Raw genomic sequence first — 5,000 nt, 5'->3', positions numbered from 1 at the left:
GAGAGAGAGAGAGAGAGAGAGAGAGAGCATTTGTATTTAGGTCCAAGATATACCCCTCCACTTCTAACCAGAGTCGGCACTTTTTTTCCCCTCTTTCACTAATGTTCAGAACGGTCTGGTACTAATTTGTGGTTATGTAGGAGCATCAATGATTATTTTCCTTTCGGAGAAGAGCATCTGATGATATGTTCCGTTTTCTTCATAACATATAAACCTTTTTTATTATAACCTGTTGAAATCTCCAGTATGTTTAAAGGTCATTCATGAACGGCAGAGGCAAGGTACAGTGACAATGCCTAGCTAAGAAGAGTGTCCTAGAGGCGGACAATATATACATATCAGCATCCAGCCCCCTCTCTACCCAACCTAGGACCAGGGAGGCCCAGCCAATAGGTGGTGATTCCGCACGAGGATCTATGGGCTCCCCCAAACACCCCATCCTTAGCTCACAATGATGGTGAGGTTGCAGACACAAGAAACTATCGAGCTTGTGCGGGACTCGAACCCCATTCCAGCAGATCGCCTGGCTGGAACGTTTCCAATAGTCCAGAATGTAAAATGATATGTTCTCTGATTTGTGATTATACTCAATGCAACGAGAAATGGATGATAGGGGTGGGTACTTGGTTTTAAACATATTCACCCACTGGTGCCACGTCTCCACAGATCACCGACCCTCTCTCCAACCCCTCCCCCTTACTCCCTGCCTGTCTCTTTCAATGTAAATTGGTGCATTTCCAAAATTATTTCTCTTTATTAGCTTTTTCTTTCAATAAGTACCTGTTCACAATGTAGTTAATTACCCTTGCTTGGTTATGAAGTCAACGGTTTGGGAGTTGTTTGATCTAGTGGAGAGAGTGGAGAACAATTGGCTGGTGGAAATGTGTATAATTCTAAAAAGTAAGAACAAAGAAGTGGTGGGTACCTGTAATGAATTACATGCTGTGAAGAAAGTGTTTAATACCCCAGCTGGCATTGCAATATATGTATATAAATCAGGTGATTCTATGGAAGTTTCCTAGATTGGGGTTCATCCTTACCAAACCAGTTGATAAATGAATGTGGTAGCCATTGTCAGGAATCCTGTACAGTAATTGCGAAAGCAGCTTAGAGATATGAGTTTACTTCAGGTCCCCTGTGCATATTCATGTAGAATTAAGAAATGTATCCTTCCCACCGATGGATAAAGGCTAAATGTAGATGAATATAAAATCTAACATTTTGCTTTGGATACCAAGAAAAAATGTATTATCCAAAGATTTCAGTGAAAGGGACGGATATGATACTATCGTCTCTAACTATATTGATTCTCACTACGTCTAACACGTGTGAGTAAGCAATACATAAATATCAATAGAGAATTGAACACCTATACCATAAAAACAAACAAAAAATAATCCGTCTTTGACTAAAGGCAAGTGAACACAACTACACTACGGCACAGGTAGTGCTCTTCTGGTCGACTTCCAACAATTCCCCACCCCGTGCTCATCGTGGTCTCCTCCCACGTCCACCTACGTCCCCATACAACCATTCCTTAGCAATTCTCATTCTACGACGTCTAGTCCTTTTTTCACCCCACCCCAATTCTCAACAGCCGGAGCCTTCCTTATATTGCTATACCCAACAACCCCAAATATGATGCCGTTGGTTACAGACCAAAAATAGCGTTCAACCCCTTCTACGTTTAAGTGGCACCGATGATATCTCTTTTAAAATGTTGCTATGGTAACGTAGTAATATTCTAATCTGAGGTATTGTAATAAAAATACAAAGTCATTGTTAAAAAGTAGTCATTGAAAAGTTTAGTTTTTGTTGTATTGTTTTATTTTACATTAGGAGAAATTTAGTATACTGAGGCAGATTTCGACAGTAAAGAAAAGATGCATGTTCCTATAAAAATAGAGTTTCACCAAAAACATGTACCAATCTCATTCTCAGACGTTAATGAAGAGGTATGATTACTCTCAGGGAAATTGAAATTGAAAGAGATTCCTAAACCATCTCCGATAATTTGTCGGATATTCATTACAGTCAGCAACTTGCTTTTTCAGATGAATAGTTTTCATTTTATCAAACGCTTGATCTACTCCAAATTTAATATAGAATACCAATAATAATGATAATAATTTCAATCCTCTTCATTAGATCTACTCTGAGCTTGTCCACTTTTGCATTTTATTAATTGTTAGACTACATTCCTACGCTATTTTCCTATCGCCTTTTTTTCATAGATCAAGAAACCTTACTACCGCTTTTTGCGAGTCTGTATAATTTACTTGTTTGCTCCTGTGTACCTACATTACGTCGATCAACGTACTATCACCACCACTGGTGTTTTTTTTATTGTTGATGTAAAAGCTACCTCTGCTCCTCTTACAGTAACCAATAGTCTATTCCTAATGGGTTTTTTTCTACTGCTACTACGTTTTGAAAATTGTTTCCCCTTCTCACATTTCTTGGCTTAGTGGAATATCATATTGATTTACTCATAATAAGAAAAACTCATACACACACATACATACACACACACACATAAATATATATATATATATATATATATATATATATATATATATATATATATATATATGTGTGTGTGTGTGTGTGTGTGTGTGTGTGTGAGTGAGTGTATACACTTTTGTGTGTATTATTTCGTCTTAGATTACTCAGATCAATATCTAATCGGGATATATTTGCGGAATACAATGCCCCAGACCGTGATATATCTCTATTTGAATTGACCAAACTTAGTAGCTTCATTACTGGATTATACAAGACAAGGTTGCGCCTATATCTTGTATATTTTGGTTATTATAGCGTTAAAAATATATATATTTTACCTCAAGGATGACATCGAATCCTGAATGTATCAATTTCCTAAGCGTTGTGTGTGGGGCGCGGGGGGGGGGGGGGGTTATACTTTTTAAACATACGTATGCTAAACAACGATTCAAGCAAACATGAAAACCATGCACGCACGAATCCACTTCTCTGCCATTCATGGCATCATGGAGTCGTCAGAGCACCGACCTGAAGCTCTGTGATTACCTTTATTACTCGCTTGCATTCAGGTTACCTGGTTGGAAGATTTTCTTTCTCCTTTTATCCCTGAATTTAAAACCCAGCTGGTCAGGCTATCCGAATTTCTAACTATTTCCAGTGCAGAAAGAGGAATGTGAAGGAAATGGTATACTTCATCAGAGGCGAAACAGGTTTACCCTCCAATAGAGGTGTCGTGTGTATAAAAAATGAAGGAATTGGTGATAATTCCCCGATCTCACCGTAGAAAGAAACCCTGTCCTATTCCAATAGGTCTCTTTTTTTCTGTTTTTATTTTTTCCTATTCTTTACTTGAATGCACTCAACTTCACCAAAAATGATGGCTTAAGGAAATGAAAACGTAAAAGTTATAAAGTAAAAGTAACGTTCAACAGTTTTGCTGTGAATGTGACCAAACAAAAAGATCCAAATCCTTTTAGCGTTTGTCAACGAAAATATTTCAATTGACGACATATTCTGCTGTAATATCACTGGATTAAATAAAACCGTTGATGTCAGATTTACTTAAGGAACCAACTGATTCGTTCGATCACTGATGTCATGGCTCCTATCCTTAGTAGGGAATGACATCAAGCATACATTTATGCAGTTTGCAAGCGGTCTACTCTGCAACTCTTACGCACAATTTATGTCAGTGTTATTGAATGCAAGGTGTTGCTATTTTTTTCTTGCTCCATGTTTATTTTTAAATAAATGTGGCAGAAAGTGCTAACCAATTTTACTAAATAAACATCATCATTTATTTATTTGGAATATCATTATAGTCATTTAAAAGTTTTTATCATAATAACCAGAGTATAATATCCCCATACGATATTAAAAGTTAGGCATATCCTGTTATTCATCGATTTACAATTCACTCGAATATCCACATTCATGAATACTCATTAATAACGATTTCATAGTAATAATAGATTACTTCGAAATTCGTATTCTTTTCAAATCATGATTGGCGTACAGTTGAGTAAGAACAATTTATTTGAACTACGACACAAACAATTAGTTGCAATGTGAATCTTCTCTTAGACGTAATTTAATGCAAGATTAATTTGTTTTAACACCTCTATCAAATGTATAGTATACCGGTAATTTGGCTCTGGCTACTCAAGTTGGTTTGTTGGATTTTATAGTTTTATAAATAGATCACCAGCTAGATTAGCTTTTATAAGGTGATTTCAGTTTTTTATCAATCTACCTAGACATTTAAAATTTTCTAATGAGCTTATCAGTGAAATTATTACTATTAAAGTAAAGTCAGTTTTTCTGTAATATTTACTTATTGTGATTCTGCGTCATAGCGTGATGGTACACTGCAGTATACCATAAAGATATGAGCATGATCCATTTTCTTTCAAAGAATCCAGGAAAGAAAACGGAAGTGAGGTTGCGTTGCCTGGTGGAATGTTCTAATGTTATAAATGCAAAAATAAATTTAAGCAAAGGGTAAATTTGGCTATTTAGGTGTAATGGAAAGAAGTTTCTCGTGTCGTAATAAAAATTGAGAATAAAATAAACAACAAAATCTCCATTTTTTAGCTCCATCTTCAATGTGTTGCCTATAAATAAGATAAATCTGGAGGGTCACTAAGAAAAACCGTAGTGATATTTCACATTTTTTTTTAACAAAAAGACAATACTCTGATGTGAAACTAAAATGTCCTACTTTATGGTTACATCAGTTTAAGTAATAGAAACTCAGTGTTATGATTTTTTTTTTATAATGTCTGTTTCCCTTTGAATGGATGGCACCTGGACGTCCTTCCCTTCTGGTTGGTAATGTTTTGTTTATAAATGAATGGATTCTTCCACAGAATGGAATACTTATGGGAAGTAAATGAAGATTACATTAATGAATAAGCAGGAAAAAGAAAATAAAAAAAAATAATTAAGAATGAAGTAAAACTTATGTATTGGTGCCAAATCAAAACACATTCATC

Source organism: Palaemon carinicauda, chromosome 38 (assembly GCF_036898095.1).
Source record: "Palaemon carinicauda isolate YSFRI2023 chromosome 38, ASM3689809v2, whole genome shotgun sequence".
In the NCBI taxonomy this organism is placed as follows: domain Eukaryota; kingdom Metazoa; phylum Arthropoda; class Malacostraca; order Decapoda; family Palaemonidae; genus Palaemon; species Palaemon carinicauda.
The sequence above is the reverse complement of the archived record's forward strand: the minus strand, read 5'-3'. Positions refer to the sequence as shown.